The sequence below is a fragment of the Lactuca serriola genome, chromosome 7, assembly GCF_051521515.1.
Source record: "Lactuca serriola cultivar US96UC23 chromosome 7, Lser_US96UC23_V15, whole genome shotgun sequence".
NCBI classification, from domain to species: domain Eukaryota; kingdom Viridiplantae; phylum Streptophyta; class Magnoliopsida; order Asterales; family Asteraceae; genus Lactuca; species Lactuca serriola.
The window spans coordinates 26,902,135-26,928,733 of NC_136414.1; positions in this window are offsets into that span (position 1 = coordinate 26,902,135).

Below are 26,599 nucleotides of genomic sequence, written 5' to 3' on the forward strand. Positions count from 1 at the left end.
ACGAGGGGTCGTGCATGGCTGGGGTGTGCTACAAGTGTGGGAAGGAGGGGCATATCGCGAGGGATTGCCCCAACGGATTTTTGGTTTGCTTTCATTGCAACCAGACCGACCATCAGAAGGCTGAGTGCCCGCAGCTTCTTCAGGGATCAGCGCAGGGATCTGCGCCTGCTGCTAGGGCTACCGAGGTTCGGCCGGTGAAGGCCGAGGCCCCGAAGGCTCGTGGGAGAGCATTTCAGTTAACCGCAGAGGAGGTCCGCGCGGCGCCCGATGTTGTGGCTGGTATGTAATCTCTTTCATCTTTTATTTGAGTTGAGTTTTTTATGCTTATATGATGATATGCGTAGGTACTTTTCTTGTGAGTTATGTGCCTGCGTTGGTATTATTTGATTCGGGTGCGAGTCGATCGTTTGTTTCTGAAGCTTTTAGTCAGCATATTAGTATCCGTAGAGAGGCGTTGGATCGGCCTCTACGAGTTTCCATAGCTGATGAACGAGCAGTGTATGCTTCGGATGAGATTCGAGGATGTGTCCTTGAGATCTTCGGTGTGGAGTTCCCTATAGATCTGGTTCCGATCGCGATGGGGGACGTGTGTGTTATAGTGGGTATGGATTGGTTGAGCCGATATGGAGCTGTGATAGATTGCGAGCGTCAATTGGTGACGATTCGAGACCCTAGTGGGGGAGTTCTTACGGTGTACGGCGAAGGTACACGTACGGGGTCAACATTTTGCTCGACCGCCAGAGCAAGACAGAGTCTACAGCAGGGCTGTAGGGGATTTGTGGCATATGTGATGGATGTGAGGGTTGGTTCAGAGAGACCGAAGTCAATTGATGAGGTCCCGATAGTGCTCGAGTTTCCGGATGTGTTTCCAGAGGAGTTGCCGGGTGTGCCTCCGGGGAGGCAGGTAGGGTTCGGTATTGAATTGGTTCCGGGAGCTGCGCCTATCGCCAAGGCGCCTTATCGCCTTGCGCCTCCGGAGATGCAGGAGTTATCCTCGCAGCTTCAGGAGCTGCTGGGGAAGGGGTTTATCAAGCCGAGCAGTTCGCCATGGGGGCGCCTATTCTTTTTGTCAAGAAGAAGGATGGTTCACTCTGGATGTGCATTGATTATCGTGAGTTGAATAAGCTAACATTCAAGAACCGTTACTCATTGCCGAGGATCGATGATTTTTTCGACCAGTTGCAGGGAGCATCTTGGTTCTCCAAGATCGATTTGAGGTCTGGTTATCATCAGGTGAGGGTGCGGGAGGAAGACGTCCAGAAGATAGCATTACGGACTCGTTATGGGCATTACGAGTTCGTGGTGATGCCTTTCGGACTCACCAACGCACCGACGGTGTTCATGGATCTCATGAACAGGGTGTGCAGACCGATGTTGGATCTCTTAGCGATCGTGTTCATCGACGACATTTTGGTGTATTCGAGATCCAGAGAGCAGCATGAGGAGCATTTGAGGGAGATCCTCGGAGTTCTGAGATCGGAGAGGATTTATGCCAAGTTCTCCAAATGTGAGTTCTGGCTACGAGAGGTTCAGTTTCTGGGGCACCTCGTTAACCAGAATGGGATATTGGTCGATCCGGCCAAGATTGAGGCTGTCATGAGGTGGGAGGTGCCGAGATCACCCACCAAAATCAGGAGTTTTCTGGATTTGGCCAGCTATTATCGGAGATTTATTAAGGATTTCTCCAAGATCGCCGTGCCACTCACCAAGTTGACCCGGAAGGGTGTTGCGTTTTCTTGGGGTCCGGAGCAGCAGACCTCGTTCAAGACACTTCGCCAGAAGTTATGCGAAGCCCCAGTGTTAGCCCTTCCGGAAGGGATGGAAGATTTTGTGGTTTATTGTGATGCATCGATATCCGGATTGGGAGCGGTGCTTATGCAGAGGGGGCATGTGATTGCATATGCATCGAGGCAGCTTAAGCCTCATGAGTCGAGATATCCCACTCATGATTTGGAGCTAGGAGCGGTAGTGTTCGCTCTCAAGATCTGACGACATTATCTGTATGGGGTTCGGTGTAAGATATACACGGACCACAAGAGCTTGAAGTATTTGATGGATCAGCCCAACCTGAATATGCGCCAGAGGAGGTGGTTGGACGTGGTCAAGGATTATGATTGTGAGATCCTATACCACCCGGGCAAGGCTAATGTGGTAGCCGATGCATTGAGCCGTAGAGTGGAGGGCGCCCCAATACGAGATGTTTGTTTGAGATTGACAGTGATGACCCCGGTGTTGGATGCTATTCGTGGGGCCCAGGCTGAGGTTGTGAAGCCAGAAAGCCAGAAGAGAGAGCGAGTTGTCGGGATGGTATCAGAATTAGTTACCGATAGCCGGGGGCTTATGACATTTCAGGGTCGGATTTGGGTATCGTCCGTGGGCGGCACGTGTACCATTTTGATGGAGGAGGCTCATCGATCGAAATTCTCGATCCATCCCGGGGCCACTAAGATCTATTTGGACCTGAAAAAGGATTATTGGTGGCCCTGTATGAAGAGGGATGTCGCATGGTTTGTAGAGAGATGCTTGACCTGTCGCAGGGTGAAGGCCGAGCACCAGCGTCCACATGGTAAGCTGCAGCCATTAGAGATTCCCGAATGGAAATGGGAACATATTACCATGGATTTCATCACCAAATTGCCGAGGACCGCGAGGGGTGTTGATGCAATTTGGGTGATTGTGGACAGATTGACGAAGAGTGCTCACTTCCTGGTCATCAGTGAGAGCTCTTCCGTGGAGAAGTTGGCAGAGATGTACGTGAGAGAGGTGGTATCGCAGCATGGAGTGTCGATCTCGATAGTCTCAGATCGAGATGTACGTTTCACTTCCAGATTCCGGAAGAAGTTTCATGAGGAATTGGGTATGAAACTGCATTTTAGTACCGCATACCACCCACAGACTCATGGGCAGAGTGAGCGGACGATTCAGACGCTCGAGGACATGCTCCGGGCATGTGTGTTGGATTTCGGCAGGAGTTGGGACACGTTTTTTTCCCTTGGCGGAGTTTTCTTATAACAACAGCCATCATTCGAGCATTGGCATGCCGCCCTTTGAGCTGTTGTATGGGAGGAGGTGTCGAACCCCTATTTGCTGGGGAGAAGTAGGGCAGCGTGTGATGGGCAGCACCGAGATTGTGCTTCAGACGACAAAGCAGATCCAGCAGGTCAAACAGAGGTTGTTGACCGCTCAGAGTCGTCAAAAGAGTTATGCGGACAGACGCCAGTCCAAGCTCGAGTTTCAGGTCGGTGACTTCGTGCTCCTGAAGGTCTCTCCTTGGAAAGGAGTGATCTGATTCAGGAAGAGGGGCAAGTTGGGGCCCCGATATATTGGTCCTTTCAGGGTGATCGCGAGGGTAGGCAGGGTAGCCTATCGTTTGGATTTTCCAGCAGAGTTGGGGCAGGTTCATGACACTTTCCAAGTGTCGTAGTTGCGAAAGTGTATAGCCGATGAGTCGGCAGTGGTGCCATTAGAAGATATCCAGGTGGATGCGAGCCTGAATTATGCTGAGAGACTGGTGGCGATCAGGGATCGGAAGATCAAGGTTTTGAGGAACAAGGAAGTGCCTCTGGTGCAGGTCCAATGGCAGCATTGGAAAGGGTCAGAGTTGACTTGGGAACCAGAGCGTGAGATGCGGGAGCAGCATCCGGAGTTGTTTGAAGAGTGAGACTTCGAGGGCGAAGTCTGATTCTAGTGGGGGAGAATTGTAACATCCGGTTTCCCAGGTATTATATTTGTTCTTTTATTTTTGGCTGTTGAGGGGAGACTCGGCAGGTTGGCGTCTAGACTCGCCGAGTATGGTCGCGGATTCGTATGCGAGTTCACAGCTGGACTCGGCGAGTTCATGAGTGGACTCGGCGAGTCCACGCTGTTTAATGAAACCCTAATTTCCAGGGTTTGAGACCTATTTAAAGGGTCTTAGGGCCGTCATTTGCGGCCACCAACCCCCAGAGAGAAACCCTAAGAGATCTAGAGCGTTTGTGAGGAGAGAGAGGCCATTCTTGAACCTTTTGTGGGTGTTTTTGCAAGAAGGAAGTGTTCAAGGCAAGAGGAGGCTAAAGGAGGTGTGATTTCGGTGGTTTTTGAGCTCATAGAGATTGTATTGAGGTATTATTCTCAGACCTTCTTCAGTTTTTGGTGTTGATTCTTAGTGTTAGGGTTTTCTAACCCTTTTAGAGGTTGATTAAGTGGAGCATTTGGTCCCTTCTCGAGTTTGTTTTCTGGATCTGGACCCAAAGAGGTCCAGAGGCCTTAACCCTTGGAGCTTTATGAGTCCTTTTGGGAGCCATGAGCTAGGAATGTCATTTTTGGGGCTAAATCACCATTTTGGACCATTTAGATGTTTTATGAGTGCCAAGGTCCGAACTTTACGTGATTATCATGCTTGGGGAGGCCAAATCTATGATTGTATGGAACAGATTTGACCTCAGGAGTTGTATAGAGTTTGTGCATGGCATGAACTCAACGAGTTCGAAGAACAGACTCGGCGAGTAGTATGAAGGTTGCCCGTTAATCACTCAGTGAGTGGACTTGCCGAGTTGGGGAATAACTCGGTGAGTCAGGGAGAGTTAGGGGAGTCTGAGTTCAAGTTGGAACTCGTCGAGTTGTTCTTGAGACTCGGCGAGTTGAGTCGGGGTGGCCCCGCGATTCATGTCAGGTGGAACTCGTCGAGTCAGAGGAAGTACTCGACGTGCCAATAGAGGGACTAAGAGAGTCAGTGGACACGTGTAGACTCGCCGAGTCGCCCTAGTGCACTCGACGAGTCGGGTCAAAGTTTGACCGTTGACCTTGTTGACTTTTAGGGTTGAGTACAATTGTATTTATGAGAGTATTTACTTTATGTGATTAGGCGGAGGCTAGATCACATTTCTACCGAGTCAGATACTTACCGAGACATCGAGGTGAGTCTTCTCACTATACTTTACCTAGAGTGGTATTATGTGTTGACCACAGGGTCTTATGTGTTACGTATGAGTTTTTGTGCTATGTGATATATGTATGTGTATGATGTTATAGATCGGACCGGAGGGTCCAACGAGCTATGACCAGACCAGAGGGTCCAACGAGCTACGGGACTGGAGGGTCCCGCTGAGACACATCGACCGGAAGGTCGTATTATAGCCTCGAGTGGCGTATATGTTGTATGCGGTATTTTGGGGAACTCACTAAGCATTTATGCTTACAGTTGTTGTGTTATGTGTTTCAGGTACTAGTGATGAATATGGGAAGGCGCCGGCATGATTCGTACACACTTATGGAGTTTATGTTTGAGATTCTGGGGAGATGTTTTGTGATGATAACAATTGATACAATATGTTTTGACAATATTTTATGAGTAATTGTATGTTTTAAAAATGAAAAATTGTTTTGAAAATTTACGTTGTTACAGAAGAGAAAAAAAATTATTATTTTTTGATGCAAATGAAAATTGGATTTTTTATATCTACTAACTAGGTGTAATACCTATGTATTATATGAGTTCATTTTAAAGAAAAAAAAATGAAATTCTAAACATTTGAGAAGTTTGAATATATAAGAAAAAATAGAAAAATATTGAATTATTAAAATTAAATTGTTTGTTTATTTTTTTTAAATTAAACAAATAATTTAGATAAATAAATAAAGGAAACTAATGAAACTTTAATTTAGAAAATTTGAAATTAGAAGGAAGAAAATTAATGAAATTGATATGCATTTACTATTACATTTATTGTAATTATTACATTTAAATATTTTGTGTAAATTAATAAAATGAAAAAAAAACCACATAATATCATGTGGAAAAAAATTAACTAAAAATAACTACAAAATGACATATGGCCAAATCAATGAGAGTGTAACATGTGACAAAAAAAGCTCTTTATTTATTAGGGATGATTATTATTATATTTATTGTAATTATTACATTTAAATATTATGTGGAAAGTAATAAATAAAATAAAAAAACCACAAAATACCATGTGGAAAAAAATTAATTGAAAATAACCACAAAATGAAATGTGCCAAAATCAATGAGAGTGTGACATGTGGCAAAAACTTCTCTATTTATTAGGGAGGATTATTATTACATTTAAATATTATGTGAAAATTAATAAAATGAAAAAAAACCACAAAATGTTATGTAAAAAAAAATAATTAAAAATAACCATAAAATGACATATGGTTAAATCAATAAGAGTCTAACATGTGACAAAAATTTTTTTATTTATAAGGGAGAATCACGCAATGGACCTGAAGTTGGTGGTTATTTGGGGTAAATGACCCCAAGATTAGTCATTTACAATAACTTATATATAATTTATCGGTCATTTTGTTAATATCTTTTTTTTTATGTTGTTTATTGAAACAATCAATCACCAATGAAGATGCTTTAAAAATCCACTGTATGTTGTAATAAACTCTAAAATCCACTGTATTTTGTAGTTTTCTTTTTGTTGATAATCGTTTGTCATAATAGTTGGTACATAAAATGATGATTTGTGTAGTCAAATCATTCAGCCAAACAGATGTTATATGCTTCTAACCCATCCTTATATTAAGCTTCATGGTACAAGTCTACATGTGTAGTCATAATAAAGATAAATAGTAGAATGATTTAGAAGGATTTAAATATACTAATTGTGTAATTTTTATTGAATAAAATCTCACCTAATATTGCTTTGTTGATTTGATTTACTTATTCAAATATTATAATATTTTTAAATATTTAATTGATAAATATAATTATCTTTATTCAAAGAGATGGAGTAATAGTAAAGCAACTATTTGATATATTTGGATGTCATTCCCTTTTCATCCCAACAATTATGCTCTATGTCTGTTGAAGCACTTGCTCATGAATAAGCCTTTCCTGTCATTTTCACATGTCAACATACAAAATTGACACTTTGAATTTGGACCCACTCATACTAGATGGTTAGAAAATTTGGTATCAACATTCTATTCATAGTTATTTTAGTGAAACTTGTAATGTCATGGCTGGATATGATGTGAAAGATGGAAAATCAATAATGAATTTTATATACAATTTATAAATATTTTAATAGGAAATCGCATTTTAATGAGTACATGACTAATGACTTAGGTCTCGTTTGATAATTTCTATCTGGAAAAGTGTTGTCTGGTAAGGTGCTGTCTGGAAAAGTTTTCTGACTGGGAAAGAAACCATGTTGTTTGATTGTACATCTGATTGACTATGCTGAATAATAATAAAAAAAAGTAATAATTCAATAAAAAATAAATTAAAAAAAGTTATTTAAAAAAAAATAATAATTCAAGAAAGAAAGAAAAAGGCGGGGTTTGGTGTATAATTGTCTTTCCAGCCAATTTATCCAGCCAATTTAGCCAGAAAGATATGATTTTGGGGCTTTCTGGGAAAGACATATCTTACCGGGAAAGTCCTATTTTTTGTGCAAATCAAACAGTCTTTCTGGTCCATTCAACCAAAAATATTGTTTGGATCTGAAAAGATACATATCAAACGGGGCCTTAATCTATCAAACTAGTTATAAATATTTCTAGTCATACTTAATATCGGAATAACAATTTTATATGGAAAGTAAGAGGAAATAGAAGTTGACAATTAAGTCCTACCTTTTCGCAAGGTGCCGTTTTATTTTTTTGCTCCACTTCGAAACTAAAGTACTGTTGTATGCTAAATGTGGATTTTTATTATTGAATTATTAACTTTTTTTCGTACCTAGATATCTTAGTGGTCGGAATATTCAATCAATATAAATTGGTACATCTCTCAAATCAAAGGTAACTACAAGACCAAATTAACTAAAGCTAAAAGAAAAATATGTAAAAAAAATCCTTATATATTTTATGTATTAGAAAAAAAGCCACCCATTATTATTATTATTATTTTGTTTTGTTTTGTGTAATAAAACCATTGGAACCGGGTGATGTTTGCAATTGGTGTCCTTTTTCAAGTTATCCCTTCCCTAGTCAGTTAGTTACTGTGTCTCCTTTATTTTTATTATTATTATTATTATTATTATTATTATTATTATTATTATTATTTTGTTTTGTTTTGTGCAGTAAAGCTAAGGGTGTAAATGAGTCGAGCCGAACCCGAGCCTAACCAAGCTCGAGCTCGGCTCATTTAATTTTGAAGAAGAGCTCGAGCTCGATTTGATCCTTAAAATCAAGCTCGAGCTTGGCTCGTGAACAATTTAGTGAGCTCGCGAGCCTAAACGAGCTTAAAAGAGCCTATATATATATATATATATATATATATATATATATATATATATATACTCTCTCTCTCTCTCACACACACACACACACACACACATATATATATATATATATATATATATATATATATATATATATATATATATATATAGGCTTGTTTAGGCTCACGAGCCCACTAGCTGAAGCTCGGCTCGAGTTCGTTTAATAAACGAGCCTCATATTTGGGCTCGAGCTCGGCTCGGGCTCGTTTAATTCGATCTCGAGTTGAGCTTTTAACGAGTCGATCCCGAGTAGCTCGCGAGTAGCTCGGCTCACTTACACCCCCAAGTAAAACCATTGGAACCGGGTAATGTTTGCAATTGGTGTCCTTTTTCAAGTTACCCCTTCCCCAGCCAGTTACCATTACTGATGTGTCTCCTTCATTATAGAGAGGGTAAAAATAGTTTTTTTTTATAAAAAGCTTCGCACAATCAAATTGGGATTTTTACTAAGAAGTTTTTCTTATTGAGAGGGCAAATTACGATGAGGTGAAATCACGACAAAGAACACAGTGAGTATGTTGACGAAGACCAAAAAGTGGAACTCGATATTACATATATCGATGTCAAAGAAGAAGACGGCTTCAAGAATCGACCACACCTAAAATGTATTGACTTGTTCCTTAACACTCTTTGTGGCGAATTTGATGCATACATTCCTGGGTTAATATTACTTTGATTTTGATATGGATATGGAAATGAATCATTTGTGTGATCATGAAGATGGACTTGGTGTTGAATTTTGCACTCATGGCTCCTCTGTGAAGTGCAACAAGATGAAACCTCATCTTGGTGAAAGGTATGAATCTGCTGCCCAATTTAAACTTTGTGTTAGGAACTATGTGATTGGCCATGGATACAATCTGAGATTCCTAAGTCTGATAGTGTAAGAGTGGTTGTCACATGTAGGAATAAAAGGGACAAGAAAGGGGGCAAGAAACGTTGTTCTTATAGAATCTGGGCATCTTGGATGAGTACAAAAAGGTCTTTGCAGATTAAGGATATAGTTGATAAACCTGTTTTAAGAACTTCGATAATGCTTCCTAATGACCCCATCATGACTTGCAAGGAAATTCTTGAAAGTGTTGATTAGGAAACCTAATCTTAAATGTAAAGATATGCAAGTAATAATACAAAGCAGATTCCATTGTGAAGTGTCTTGGATAAGATGCTATAGAGCTAGGTGTAAGAAATGATTATTATAAAAGGAAAACTTAGTGAGCACTATGTTAGATTGTGGGATTATACATGAAAACTAATTAGATTCAATCCTAGTACTATAGTGAAGGTTGGTATGGATGTAAACCTTGATGGTACCACTTACTTTCAAAAGATGTACATTTTTTAAAGGAAATAGTTGATGGTTGGAAGAGAGGTTGTTGTAGAGTTATTGGATTGGATGGGTGTTTTATAAAAGGAGAGTGCAAAGGAGAACTTCTAACTACAATTGGGAGAGATGCCAACAACCAAGCATACCCCATTGCTTGGGCTGTTGTGGACATAGAAAACAAAAGCAACTAGAGATGGTTTTTAAGTCTTTTAGATGGAGATCTTGAACTGCATGGTGGAAGAGGTCTATGATGGGTTTTGATACAAAAATAAGAGAGCTTTCCATAAAACCGGGCAACGGAAGCTTTGAAATTTTCTAGAAAGTTTAGACTTTATTTCAAAACAAAACCACCAAGGATCCTTTTATGAGGTTAGAATGATATTAAAACCAACCATATAGTGTTTTAGAATCACAACCTTTGGAGCCTTTGAACCCTCTTGGATTTGGGATGTTGATAAAGATGGAAAGAACATGAGGCTTGAACTTCCCTACAAGTATCCACCACCAAGATTAAGGTACCAAGAATTACTAGATTCCTTCTTGTATGCTTTGTTCTTTAAGACTTTAGGTGCTTAACAAATAAGCACTAAAGGAAGAAACAAAGGAAGCAGCAAACACCAACAACTAGTTTAAAAAAAAAGAGTTATGAAAGGTAGAAAAAACTATGATTTTTTGTGCCCAAGAAGAGAAAAAAGGAAGTAAGTCTTGCATGCATAAGGCTCTCATTTACACTCCCATGAAAATTAAGGTCAAACCTTTAATATACTTTAAAGTATCATAAAGCAAAAAGGCATGCGGAGACCAGAGAAGAAACCTAGTCAAAAATGCAAATCACCATCCCTACATGTTGTGGCCTTCCTTGGCCATGTCGTGGGCACAAAATGTGAAAACAGTTGCTAATCCCCTAGTCGCCACATCGTGGCAGCCTAAGGCCATGCTGTAGGGACTAGTCTGAACAGCTCAAACGAGCTTAATTCATTTTCTTCTGATTTCAAGAGCTCCAAAGCTCATATCTGATCTGTTCTAAGGTCTAAATGGATAAAGTTTCCAACTTTATCCATTAGGAAGGTACAAACCACCAAGATATAGCATTTAAGTCTTAAAGGGACCTAAAAGTGCATCTTTCTCAACTTAATCCATTGAGTCCAAGTCTCTAACCTTCAGATCTAAATCAACTTGATGTTTAGATGGATAAAGTTTCCAAATTTATCCATAATATTGTCTCAAGCTTTCAAGATCTAAACTTTAATACACCAAAATGGCCTAAATGACCAAAATAACTTGCATGGCTAAAAGGGAAGGCAAAAGATCAAAACTTTCATAGTCCACGAGGTCCAAGAAAACATTCTAAATTGATCAAAAGGTGTTGGAGTCCAGATCTAAAACATACATGTTCTTGGGATCTTGTAGAGTAATAAAGTTGCAAACTTTATTCCCATCCCTCACTGAAAACTCATTAAAATGGACCAAAATAGCAAATACAGTTAGATCTAAAGATGAAATGCTCTAAAGCTTGGAACTTTATAACTTACAAAGGTCTAGAAGGTAGATGAAAGTTGAGATCTTCAATTTCCAAGCTTCAAGGATAAATCTTGCATGGAAAATTGCTCTAAAACCACTAAAAACTCCAAAAATGGATAAGATGGGAGATGGGAGGCTCAAATCTTGAAAATGGAGTCTAGGGTTTCTCCCAAGAGGTTCTAGATATGACGAAGGCTAAGAACATACCCTAAAACATGAATCATTACCTTTAAATACCTTGAAAACCCTAAAATTTTCATGGGATTTGAGCTGCACAGTTCTCATATCGTGAGAATATATTCTCACCTCGTGTGGACTCTCACGTCGCGATAATTACTTCTCATCCTATGAGAACGAGCCCCACAACCCTATCTAATTACTTTTGACTTAAATCACATCGAACTAAAATCCTTAATTAATAAAAGAAGTCTGAAACATCACTTTTCCCATTTTACCTTTTGACTCCAAGACACAAATCAAGGCTTTAACCATGTATCCAACATTGTCATCATCTAATAAGGTCTAAACCCCATTCCCTTGAAGCCTAAGGCCTTTACATGATCCATTTATTGTCCACAACCCCATAATAAGAAACTTCTCGAAACAGGATGTTACATGAGACATGGAACGTAATCATTCTCATTTGACATCCAACTTTATGTAAGGCTCCTTAGACGTCTAACTCTCAACACATAAGAGGAACAAATCGTATCTTGACTACATACACACTCTAATATAGTTCATGTTATAACCAATGAAAGCTTTTATGACTTGATAGTTATGAACAACGTTTAACCTTGTCAAATTATAACAATATCCATACTTGAGTTCTACAATATGTATCTCGGGTTGATAGACATAAAGGTACTTACTAACCTTCAAGATTCTCTTATGATAATGATCCATGAAGTGATTCTTGACACGGGTCATATGCAATAGTTATTTTGTAACAAGTACATATAAATTTGGATACAACACTTTGCTATTTCACAAATTGAAATCAACAAATTTGATTCATATTACTCTTAATTCACAATTTCTATCACAACAGTGACTGACTATGGACAATTTTGAATATTGTCATCATTTAAGGATTAAATAGCACGCTAACATAAAACATAATAATATTAAACACATAAGAGATATCTCATATATCAAAAGAGATTACATATCATTGCTACATAGTTTAGAATATCCATATATTAGTAAAGTACAGATTTAAATCCAATCACTAAATAATCGTACACCGATTCATTTTGCATGGCTCTTAAACCTATTTCGAGAGAGAGGCTTTGTGAAGGGTGCTACTAGATTATCATCCGTATGAACCTTCTCAATGCGTATATTTCCCAATTCTAATTCTTGATGAATGAAATTGAATTTTCATTGAATGTGTCTTGTCTTGTTGGTAACCATCGGGTCTCTTGCGATAGTGATAACACCATTGTTGTCACAAAACAATTCAATGGCATTTTTGATGCTGAGAACAACATTTAGATCACCGATGAATTTCTTCACCCAATCAACTTCTTGAGTTGATTCAAACGCAACTATATACTCAAATTATGTTATAGAAAGTCATACCACTTCTTGCTTTGAACTTTTTCAGGCAATGGCTCCTCCATTAAGTGTGAACACGCATTCCAACTGTGATCGTGAGTTATCTCGACCAGTTTTGAAGCTAGCATCAGTGCAACATCTTACAACAAGCTCTTCCTCAACTCCACCAAAAACTAAAAACATGTCTTAGTACTTCATAAGTACTTAAGTATGTTGTATACAACCATCCAATGTTTTTCACCAAGATTAGCTTGATATCTATTAGTTAAAAAATAGCATAAGTTACATACGACCTTGTATATGTCATAACATACATAATTGAACCTACTACTAAAGCATAGGGTATGTGAATCATTCTTTTGATCTCATTATCAGTGCTAGGGTATTTTGCCCTAGAAAGAATGGTACCAGGAAGTATTGGTACAATTCTTTGTTTTGAGTTATCCATTGAAAAGCATTTTAAGACTTTGTCAATGTACATGATCTCACTCAAACTAATAATATTTGGGATTTATATCTATAGATCCTAATATCGAGTGCGTATGTAACATCCCTTAGACCTTTCATTTGAAAACACTTACTAAGGTAAGCCATAGTCTCTTTCAATGTTGAGATGTCTTTCTCGATAAGTAATATGTCATCGACATATTGAAATAGAAAAACCATCTGACTCCCACTTGCTTTGATTTATACACATGGTTCATCAGGACCTTCTAAGAAACCAAACTTTTTAATATTCTCATCAAAATGATGATATTGGGCCCTAGATGCTTTCTTCAATACATAAATGCACTTCTTCAATTTCACACCTTCGTTAGGGTATTTGGGTTGACAAAGCCTTTGGATGTTCCATATAGACATCTTCCTCAAGATATCCATTAAAGAAAGTGGTTTCGACATCCACTTTCGATATCATATAGTTGTAATATGCAGCTATGGCCATGATAATCCTAATAGATTTAATTTTAGCAACTTGCGAGAAAATATATTCATAGTCAATGCCTTAAATTTAAGTATAAGCTTTCGTGACATGTCTTTCTTTGAATGTTTGTACATTTCCATCCATTTCGATCTTCTTCTTGAAGATCCACTTGCTTCTAATAGCTTTGATGTTTGGTGGTAAGTCAACCAAGTCCCATACTTAATTGTCATTCATGGACTGAATTTCAGCTCTCATGGCTTCAATCCATTTATCAAGCTCTGGGTATGTAGTAGCTGCCTTGAAATTGATGGGCTTAAATTGATACATCAAGAATACTTCCTCTTCAGGAATGAAAAATCCAAATCTATTGGTTTCCTAACGAGGCCAACTTGAGCATTGTATAGTTGGTGTGGTTTCCAACATCTAAATGATAATTTAATGTTAAAAAATATTTTGTTGATTATCATTCTCAACTAAAGGTTATGTTTCTCGAATTTCTTAGAGATGAATGAGGCTCCCACATAGTTTATACAAGATAAATTCATTTTCAAGAAACATTGCTTTCCAGGATATGAACACTTCGTTTGATTCTTTCTAAAAGAAGTAATAACCCATGATTTCTTTAGGGTATCCTAAAAAGATACACTTTTGAGATCTAGGTTTAAGCTTGTTATAAGTATCTATTTTAACATATGCTTCACAACTCAAATCTTTAAGTAAGACATTGATGGAAATTTTCCGTGTCATAACTTGTAGGGAGTCTTATTAACCTTTTTAGTTGGGATGACACCTATTGTGTGGATAGTGTTATTCTATAAAAATGACTAAGAGAATAGTTTGGTTGGTAATATGAATATATTTAACCTCACATAACTATCGTCATTATCATGCATTCTCACTAATTCTTTTTATTTTTTGTTCTCACGCATCGTTAATTGGCTTTGACTTTGATCTTTGAATTTTGACTTAGTTGAATTTTCATCGATTGGCTAGTGTTAGAAGGTAGATTAAGGGTTTACCTTGTGTGGTTTTTAGGAGGTGTATAGCACCAATTCATTGACTTTGAGAGTCGTTAGTTGTTAACTACGTCTGCAAGGTGAGTCTTCTTACTATACTATGTAGGATGGTAGTGATCTTTGTGATACTTGCATGGAAGACCATGAGGGTAGCCCACAACATTTCAAGTAAAGACCATGGGGGTAGTCCATGGCACTATATGTAAGACCATGGGGGTAGCCCATGGCATTTTAGGGAAAGCCCATGGCGAATGTATGTATGGTATATGGTATTTTAGGGGAACTCTGATGTTTGAGAGATACATTTTAATATGATTGGTTTTTGAAAAAATGATTGGATGGATTTGGTGGTTTGAAAATGAAAAATTTTACTAGTATTTTTTAGATGTTACAATATCTATAATTTTTTTTGTGATATTCAAAGTGGTTTATGTCTTGCAAAGAATCCAGTTTATCATGAAAATACAAAATATATTAATGTAAGGCTAAATATCATTAGGGATTTTTTGGAAAAAAGAAAGGCTTTCTATTCAAAATATAGATACCAAGGAGAATCCAATTAATATATTTACAGAGTCGTTGCCTACAGAAAAGTTCAGGCTTTGCTTGAACTTGGTTGATGTTCGCGGGAGTTAATTCCTTAAGGGTAAAATTGGTAAGAAGTAGAGAAAGTTGTGTTTTTGTAGCTTGGAGTATCACTCAAGTAAAGGTGGAGATTGTTAAATATGAATTGATAATTGAAGACCAGTAGTTGTCTTACGTATACCTAGTTGAAAATCCATTAGCTTGGTTGTCGATCAGCTAGTGGAATAGAGTCTCGATTCTAACTAGGGTTCACACTATACTTTGACTATAGATAAAGGCTAATAGTTAGGTGTAGCATCCTTAAAATCAAGGTTAATTTTTAATTTTTGAAACTAATCCAAAAACCATAAGTGTTTACAAAAACATAGTTTCCACAAGTAAAAAACATGAATCAGAGTATCCCAAAATTAAAATCTCATAAAAATCTAGGAGGATGTGCACGATCAAGCCTTCGCCTTTCCCTTGTCTTGTGAAGTACCTGAAAACATAAAAATCAAACTGTAAGCCGAAGCTTAGTGAGTTCCCCCAAAGTACCACACACAACCAAACAGATAACAACATGCATAGATGAGCCTTCAGCCTGTCTGGACCGCCTCGTAGGGCCTATAACCTATCTGGACTGCTCTCCGAGCCTTCGGTCTGACTAGTACGCCTCGCAGAGCTTCATTCTATCCATACCGTTTGGGGTATCTTGGCCTTCAGAACAAAGCAGGATCACCGCAACCTAACACACCATAACATGTTGACATATACAATGCCAATAAATAACTAGAAAATACAGGTAATCATATAGATCTACTAGTCTAACACATATCCAGTGACCACATGTAATCATACAGATCTACCAGTCTATCATATAAATAGCATAACATCATCTAATATACCAAGATACATAATCTAGTGGGCTGACAATGGTGCCTTCGACCCACAAGTACAGTGAACAAAAACTCACCTCAATGTCAGAAGATAGCAAAATTGAATGTTGCTCCAACTACCGATTCTACGGGTCACTTGTACAACAACTAAGCACTAAGCCTCAATCCACTACTCAAAATATCCCAAATGACCTAAAGTCAGAGTTGGTTAAAGTCTACAGAACGGTCAACATTGAAAATCACTCCTATTGGTCATCACACCGTGGCCATCCTTGGCCACACCATGGCCACTAAATGATAAAAACAGACGAGTTTTAGCCCAGTCGTCATGTCGTGGTGACCTAAGGCCATACCGTGGGCACTGGGTTCCTAGCAGCTTAATGGGTTAAGCCATTTTCTTCGATTCTAAGGGCTCCAAAGCTTAGATCCGGTCTATACTATGGTCTAAGTGGATAAAGTTTCCAACTTTATCCCTTTAGACCCCGCCAATAGGTAAGGATTTCACTCCTATGTCCAAAAAGGGCAAAACACAACTTGGCTTAATTCATTAAGCACTTAATCTTGAAGACTTCTAGTCCAACACTTCCATAAATGTTTCTAGTATCACAAAACAACATAAAACCCTTACTTTCTAGCATGCATGTCCAATCCATGTATTGGACTCTTATTAGGTCAAAATGAGGGTTTTCGACCAAAATCCCATGTATAATACGAAAACTTATTACTAAACCAGAACTAAAGCATCAAACACCCTAAATGGCTTGGAGATTCATAAAGTTGCAAACTTTTTGAGATCTCACCTCTCCAACAATCAAGAATATTAAGATTTAGGAACAAAACTCATGATCTAGCAATGCATTATGAAAAAAATCGAGTCATGGACACTTACAAAGATCCACAAGAATGCTAAAACAAAGGATAAGGACTTGCTTGTTGAATCTTAACTCACTTCTTCTTCTTCTTCTTTCTTCCTTCAATGGATTCAAAGAACACCAAAACAAGGCTTAAAAAAAGAGGAGGGAATTAGGGTTTTTTCAAATATCAAATAGGTTAATAGAGGCTGAGGGTGAGAAAACCCTAACCTCCTCATTCCTTTAAATAGGGAGTAAAATCCGAAAATAGGGTTTTATCATTTGCCAGCTGCCATGTTGTGCCCATATACTGGCATGTCGTGGCGCCATAAATGAACCCACGATGCGTCTTGATTTTCCATGTCGTGGAGCCTCACCCATGCCATGGAAAGCCTTAAAATGCCAAAAATTTGAATTTGAATTACCTCGGGATCCAGTTGTGACAACTCTCCCTCACTTGAATTAGAATTCATCCTCCAAGTTTTTGTTGTGAATAACTTGGGGTAGTGCTCCCACATCTCAGCCTCAGGTTCCCAAGTCCATTTGGAACCCTTCCGATGCTACTACTGAACCTGACCAATGGAACCTCCTTGTTGCACAATGTTTTCGTCTGCTTATCTAAAAATTCCACTGGTCTCTCAACATAGTTCAAATGCTCATCAACCTGTATATTGTCGAAAGGAACCATTGTTGAATCATCAGCTATACACTTCCATAGCTGAGAAACATGAAAAGTGTTGTGAATCTGACTAAGCTCCTCATACAAATCCAATCGATAGGCCACCATGCCTACCCTGGGAACTACTCGAAATGGCCTAATAAATCGAATCTCCAACTTGCCTCTCTTCCTAAATCGCATTACACCCTTCCACGGTGACACCTTTAGTAATAACCTATTGTCGACCCGAAACTCCAACTCGGACCGATGTTTGTCGGCATAACTCTTTTGCTGAATTTGAGCTATCCGCAGTCTCTTCCTGGTCTGCTGGATAAGCTATGTCGTCTGAAGGACTACCTCGGTCTTTCACATGACCTTGTGACCGACCTACCCACCCCAACAACAGAATGGCGTACGAAACCTCCTCTTATAAAGAAGATTAAAAGGCAGCACATCAATACTATAGTGATAGTTTTTGTAGTAAGAAAACTCATCCAGAGGGAGGTAGGAGTCCTAACTCCCATCAAAATATATAACATACGATTTCAACATATCCTCGAGCGTCTAGAAGGTCCGCACACTCTACTCGTCAGTCCGTGGATGATAAGCAGTGCTAAAGTGCAATCTTGTACCCAGTTCCTTGTGGAACCTGTACAAAAAAAACATGAAGTAAACCGAACATCCCGATACGATACAATGGAGATTGGAACACCATACCGAACGACGATCTCATGCATATACACCTCAACTAATTTCTTCATTGTGGAACTTTCCTGAATCGCCAAGAAGTGGGCACTCTTGGTCAGACGATCCACAATAACCCATTTCGCATCAAATCCCTTAGCCATCGAGGGTAATTAGTGATAAAATCCATGGTGATATATTCCCATTTCCACATGGGAACCTCCAAAGGTTGAAGCTTGCCATGCGGCCTCTAGTGCTCGGCCATGACTATCTGACATATCAAACACCTCTCAACATACCATGTTATCTCCCTCTTCATGCACGACCACCAGTAGTTAAGTCTCAAATCCCGATACAATTTTATGGCTCTAGGGTGTATCAAAAATCTGGAATTATGTCCCTCTTCCACCATTTTCTGCGTGACTCCAAAAAAAATCTGGAAGCTAAACTTGACCGTACCGAGTCAATAATTTGCGACTATCGGTAGAAATCTATCAATCTCATCCCTGATTCTCTCCTACTTCGAATTTTCCTTCTTGACTCCCCTGACCTGAGCCTCCCCGATCAAATTTAAAGGTTGCGAATCGATAGAAATCCTCCTACATAAGCCCCCAACAAAAGTACTAGCCGACTTGCGCCTCAAAGCATCCGCACCCATATTTGCTTTCCCCGTGTGATAAATAATCTCGTAGTCATAACCCTTGACCATGTCAAGGCATCCACGTTGTCTCATATTCAAATTCAGCTAATCCATGAGATATCTCAGACTATTATGACTTTTGTAGATGGTACACCGGACCCCATATAGATAGTGTCACCATATCTTGAGTGCAAACACCACTGCCCCCAACTCCAGATCATGCGTCGAATACCGAACCTCATGCAGCTTTAACTGCCTAGAAGCATACGCAATAACTCTCCCTTGTTGCATGAGTACTGCCCCCAAACCGGTGATAGAAGCATCACAATAAACAACAAAATCCTCCACACCCTCTAGGAGGGTCAATACTGGGGCCTCACATAATTTATTTCTCAACGTCTCGAACGCAGCCTGCTGCTCAGCCCCCCAGCAAAAACCCACACCCTTTCTTGTCAAACGAGTGAGAGGTACATCAACCTTGGAGAAATCTTGAATAAACATCCGATAATACCCTGCTAAACCCAGAAAACTCATAATCTTCGAAGGAGACTTTAGGACCTCCCACTACATAACTACCTCAATCTTGGTCGTGTCGATCATAATCATATTCTTGTTAACGAGGTGTCCCAATAACTAGACATCCCGTAACCAGAACTCATACTTCAAGAATTTGGCATAAAGCCACTCCCTCCACAAGACTACCAACAACTCTCGAAGATTTTCCTCGTTCTACTCCCTGGTCACCAAGATATCATCGATAAAAACAATAACTGATCAATCGAGTATCAACCTGCATACCCGATTCACCAAATACATAAATGTCGCTGGTGCATTGGTGAGCCCAAATGGCATCACCATGAACTCATAATGACCATAACATGTTTAGAATGTTGTCTTCTCCATGTCCTCCTCTCTAACTCTCATATGATGATACCCCGACCTTAAATCAATCTTGGAGAACCAAGATGCACCTTACGACTGATCGAATAGATCATCAATTCATGGGAGTGGGTAACGGTTTTTCACCATCAGTTTGTTCAAATCTCAATAATCTATACACATGCGATGAGAACCATCCTTCTTCTTTATGAACATGATCGATGCTCCCCATGGCGCACTGCTCGCATTGATAAACTGTTTGCCCAATAGCTCCTGAAGATGAGAGGACAACTCCTGCATCTCTGATGGTGCTAAATGGTATGTCGCCTGTGCATTAGGCGCTGCATAGGGGATCAGATTGATCCTGAAATCCACTTGCCTCATGGGAAGCATTCCGGCTAATTCCTATAGAAATACATCTGGAAACTCTCTAAATACAGGCATATCCAAAATCGAAACCCGCTTCTCTACCTAAGTGTCAACCGCATACGCAAGATAACCCGTAAACCCATGTTGTAGATATTTTCAAGTGTTGGCAGCAAAACAAAAGGATGATCTAATACTGGTACCCTCTCCACAAATAATCAGTTCTCCCCCACTTGGGGTTTGACCTACTACCCACTACCCCTCATAGTCGATCATGGATCTAAATCTGCTCAACCAATTCATACCTACGATCATGCACATATCCCTCATAGGGATAAGGATCAAATCGATCAGGTAAGACACCCCGAATATCTCCAAAGTACAACAAAAAATGCAATGCATAAACACCATGTTCATTGGCAATGGAAACTTACAACGGACACTCGAACTCTCCAACAGACATATCAAAGCACCTATTGAAGGACCGAGACACAAAGGACCGAATTGCACCTAAGTCAAAAAGCACAAGAACAGGAAAGGAATTCACTAAGATGGTAGCTAGCAAAATTAATCATAAGCATATAATAAAATAAATTGACAGAATAACAAAAGAAAACATACCAGTAATGATGTTAGGCGGCACCCTAGCCTCCATGGTTGTGAGCTGAAAAGCAGGACCCCTTGCCTTTAGTGCCTTAAGTTTACCCTATCATCCTCAAAGTAGTCAGGGCGGGTGCCTGCACGGTCCTGCCCGCAAGCTAAGAACATTTGGCCTTCATTTATCCCACCTGATCATACTGATAGAAAGTCCTGGTGCTCGATACTAGGTCCTAGTGATGATACTCCCTTAAAAAGTGACCCTCCTTGCTAAATTTATGGCACCTAGTAACTGATTGGCATGCACCCTCACGTGCATTCTTGCACTTGCCATAAGTACGACCCCTCTGTTCTCTAGATCGTGAAATAGCGGGCTTGAACTGCTTCGATGCAAGCTATGGCTGAACTAGAGCTTGCTTCTCTTTTCTCGTTTAGATCTCAATATCAATCTCCTATCTCCTTGCAGCATCCTGAAGCTCAGAGATGGTAATGTAACGTTGGGTAGACTCAAACTTCGAATCCCAGTATTACGCATGCTCAAGTACCACGCCATCTGGGCCTGCTTCGAGGCAGAATACTTAGGACAGAAAAGATCTCTCTCAGTAAACATGTTGGTGAACTCAGTCACCGACTATGACGTCTACCTCAACGCAAGATACTCCTGAGCTAACCTCTCTCTCTCTCTCTCTCTCTCTCTCTCTCTCTCTTTCTCTCTCTTTCTTTCTCTCTCTCTCTCTCTCTACCATGGGAACATACTCTGTGCGAAACATCTCCAGAAACTGCCCCCAAGTAACATCAACCATCTTCTCAGGAGTATAAGAACCAGTCACCAGGTTCCACCAGTCCTTCGCACCCAGACAAAGAAGGTTTAGGGCGCACCTGACCTTTCAATCCTCTGGATAGGAACAAGTGAAGAAGCAGCCCTCCACACTAGTATTCCATCTCATTTCCACAATCGGGTCCTTGACCCCGTCGAATTCTGGGGGTTTCATGTTGTTCAAGTCTCGGTACTGGAATGACCCTCTCCCATGAACCCCCACAATAGTGACAGTAGCTATAGCTGAGCAGCAGTTTCCTCGCTCACAGCGGCATACCGCTCATCAAACAGCTCAAGCATCGTGGTCTTGATAAACCCAAAAACCTATGGGATGGTACCCCGAATAGCCATAACCACCTCTGTGGCGACCAACTCACAAATGTAATCATCTGTCAATCTTGGCCTCTCTAGGCCGCCAACTCCTGATCCAGAACCTCTCATCTACACCATATTGAAAATGAACCAAAATATATCAGAAAAGCCACATTCATTCTATTACAACAATTACAGAAATCTAAACCCTTGGGGTTTGTGACTTACTTGCTACGCGTACGGGTCCAGTACTTCCAGTAGTACCGGCTCATACACCTTCCACGCCTACTTGTATTTGTCTCAATGTATCATTACATACCATCCAAATACAAAACCCCATAATTAGGATAGGCATACATCGTAAGCTCACTCTCTCTCTCGAGAGTGGCTAGTCATCCCTCAAGGTGGCCTACTACAATCACACTCACTCATCAAACTTCCACCAACCATGTATCCATTAGTGTATGCTAATCATAAGCAACGTTGGATTCCATAGACAGTCGAATACTTGATTCTACCCTAAGCCCACAACCAAACAAGGAACATGAAATAAGGCTAAATCAAACATTATCAGGCTATAAAATCTTGTTTATGTACAAATATGATGCACCCGTTTAACAAATATAGTAATGATGTCAATTCTATCTAGCATACAATAAATTCCCCTAGGCTATCAGACATCATATATCAGACAATTCTATGGTGAAATTCCTGAAGATCCCTAGCCTAAAAATAGCATGCAGTTCTATCATAATCATCATAGGATATCAGGCATCAAACATAGTTTCTGAAACTCATAAACATGAATAAGAGTATCCCAAAATCAAAATCTCAGAAAAATCTGGGAGGATGTGCATGATCAAGCTTTCGCCTTGCCCCTATCCTCTGAAGTACCTAAAACCATAACAATCAAAATGTAAGCAAAATATTAGTGACTTCCCCCAAAGTACCACACACAACCAAACAGATAATAGTATGCATATATGAGCTTTCATCCTGACTAGACTGCCTCGCATGACCTACATTATATCTGGACCACTCTCTAGGCCTTCGGCCTGACTGGACCGCCTTGTAGGCCTTCAGTCTATCTGGGCCGCCATAGGTATCTTGGCCTTTAGTACAAAGCATACCTCCTCAACCTAACAAACCATAACATGTCAACATACACAATAATAATCAATAACCAAGAAATAGAGGTAATCATTCAGATCTATCAGTTTAGCACATATATAGTGAACACAGGTAATCATACATATCTCACAGTCTATCATATAACTAGTATAACGTCATCCAATGTGCCAGGAAACATAATCCAATAGGTTGAAATTGGTGCTTTCGATCCACAAGTACAGTGAAGAAAAACTCACCTCAATGTTCTTGGGATTGTACTCTGACATTATTATTATTCCATGACATGTTTTATGATATTTGACTTATGAGATTATGGTTTGTTATGATATCAATCATGTTTTTTTTTTCAGTAAACTGCTATATAAGTTACTTAAATAAAAACAAAATTTTTGGTCTTGAAAATTGGGATGTTACTGATACCAAAACTCATTACTAATCTAGATCCAAAGCATCAAACACCATAAATGGCCTGGAGATTCATAAACTTGCAAACTTTATGAGATCTCACCACTCCAACAATCAAGAATATGAAGATTTAGGGACAAAACTCCAGAAGAATGCTACAACAAAAGATGAGGACTTTCTTGTTGAATCGTATCTCACTTTTTCTTCTTTCTTTCTTTAATAGCTCCAAAGAACACCCAAAAAGGCTTAAACAAAGGTTGAGGGAATTAGGATTTCCACAGATCTCAAAGAGGCTGAGGCTGAGCAAACCCTAGCTTCCCCATTCCTTTGAATAAGGAGCAAAACACGGAAATTGGATTTTTCCATTTTCTAGATGCCATGTTGTGGCCATATACTGCCTTGTCGTGGCGGCTTAAATGAAATCATGGTGTGTCTTGATTTGCCACGTTGTGGTGCCTCCCCCACGTCGTGGTAAGCCTTAAAATGCCAAAAATTGGAATTTAAATTACCTCGGGATCTTGGTGTTACATTAGGGTTTCAATGTTGTGGTATTGTGATGTAAGTGCATCTATAATATTGATGTAATTAAGAGTTATTGATGGAATTGATAATTACTGAAATCTCGTCCATTGAGTTTTAATATAAGGTCAGAATCGAGAGTTATTGAACTCTCTTTGATTGTCACACCAGAAGGTTTTTATTGTCTTTAAAATTGAGTTTTAATGTACGCTTGGAATTTAAGAAAGTTAGAAAATATTTGTGACTTAGTTTTCAGTTGTAGTATCCAAGTGAAGTATGAGAAATCATAAGGTAAGACTAGTTGATATTTGTGTCCTGATTTACGTGTGATGGAAGAGGACCAGGTATGGTTGAATAAAATCAAATGGTGAGTAACAAAAGTTGACATATGTAATGCTAAACAAGCATGGGTTCCAAAAGAACATGAATAACATGAATAGTTTTTATTCGTTTTGCAACTGGAAATCAAAAGTCTATTGCAAAGGAACTTAAAAACATACACATTAGGGTGGCAACAACGGTTGTGCTAAGTTGAGGGGCTACAATGTGTGAAGAGAAACATGAGTTGATTAGCTTGAGTTATAGGATAGAGTTCACTGGGGATGTTACATCTCACTATTATGGTCTTTGTATTGATTTCCTTCATAGAAAAGAGTTTATCTTAATATGGGACTATACTCAATACTCTAAAATCACAGAATTTGTGATTAGGTACCATGGATACTAGTGCTAGTATCAAAATCTGGTACCATTTACGGTACTGATACTGCTAATTTTAGTTCGGTTCGGTACACGACATTGAATTTTCACCCAATTACATATTCAAGAATATCTGGTAGGAACCAGTTTTGTCCCATGCTCCTCCTTAGTGTGAACATGGGGTTGGTTGTTGACAACATATGCCTGATATTGGTGCGACGTGGACTGTCAGTAAGCCTGATGGGTCACATAAGACAGGTGAGATGTTGCAAAAATTAGGTTAAGGCCTAAGGAGGCTCTATTATAGGATTTACAATGTATCGGGATAAGGAAACATGGGAGGTGTTTTTGCTTGTTGCCAGTACGATAAGGCTCAATAAGGTTAGTGATGTGTCAAGCGTCCATGGCCACATGAATTGCCTCAGGTTGGTGTAAGAGCATGGTATCCACCATGTGATATTCCTCGACCAGTACGATAGTCTTGTTTTTGAGGTTGGTTTCTAATTTGATCATTGTAATGAGTGAGAATAACCTGGTGAGAGGTGATATTTCTTCGTTCACATTGTTGTATGAAGGTAGATATGGTGTCATATCCACCTTTTGTGATGTCATAAACAAGTTGCAAAACCATTTAGTTTTGGATATCAGATTTACCTCCTTAACCATTTAATCAGGTAGAGTTTTAAGGCGTGAACAGTACTCAAATATGTTATAAAAATCTTCGAGATGGGTGTTGTTAAATTGTTCTTCAATGTATATGATAAGTATGGTTTTGTATTATTAGAAGATTTATCATGGTCGTTTCACAAGTATATGGCAGATGTTCCAGCTTCATGATGGGTTGTAGTATATCTAGAGAGATGGTGTTGCAAATCCATTGTTTGATGATTGCATCAAGCCTCTTCCACATGGATTCATCAATTGAAGTAGGTCGGGTGTGGCTTCATCTATGTGGTCGAGAACATTATAAGTGCATGCAATATTTGGAAAAAGTTCAACTCAAGATATGCAACGATCATAAATTTGATCAATAGTTATTGGCACCAAGTTTTTGATGTTGATTATGGCAAATGTATGGTGAAAGTTGTTCTTGTTGGATTTTTTATTTTCATTGTTGGCCATAGTGTATGATGATAAAGGAAGAGAAAGACCTAAATAGAAGATGGATAGCAGCTGTTGGTAAGGATAAGAGAAGGAAAAGGATTATAGTTGCTCTGATACCATAATGATAGGTACAATCTCATTGATCTTTATCATTGAACCAAATACAATATATATATATATATATACACACACACACACACATGAGCACCTATATAAATCAATGATAAAAATAAAAGTATATATATAAATGTATTCTAATAAATTAAGATTCATTCTGCCACATTTCATCTTTTCATGCAATGGATACTTGTCGTTTTTATTTTTTTTTCTTTTTGAATTATTTAGTATCCACTTTTCATTTTTATTCAAATGCCACATAATAATAATTTATGATTTCGTTTGTATTTAATTCAAAATTTATTTTAAAAAATATTTCATGTTTACACCTTGATATTTAACTTTTTCTTTTATCAAATCATATAGTATATATATCTCACACCTAGTACATGTAATACACAACTATAATAAATTTTGTATATTTCCATTTATAAAAAGTCATAACTTTGAACTTACTTAAGGAATAGAAATGTGGTATATCCAATTGTTTGTTTATATTTCATGTAATATACATGTTCCCATGGGCTAAAAAGATTTTGTATTATAATTATGTTTGTAGTAAATGTACATTTCAATCATAAACTTGATTAATATTTTTAGGGTAAATTACGCGGATGGTCCATGTGGTTTAAGGTAATCTGCGTGTTGGGTCCCCAATAATATTTTTAACTTAGACCGTCCCTACTTTATATTTTTGTTGCACGCTTAGTCCCTGTCTGTTCTAAAAAGACTAATTTACCTTCATCAATTTCTTTTTTATTAATTAATTAATTATTT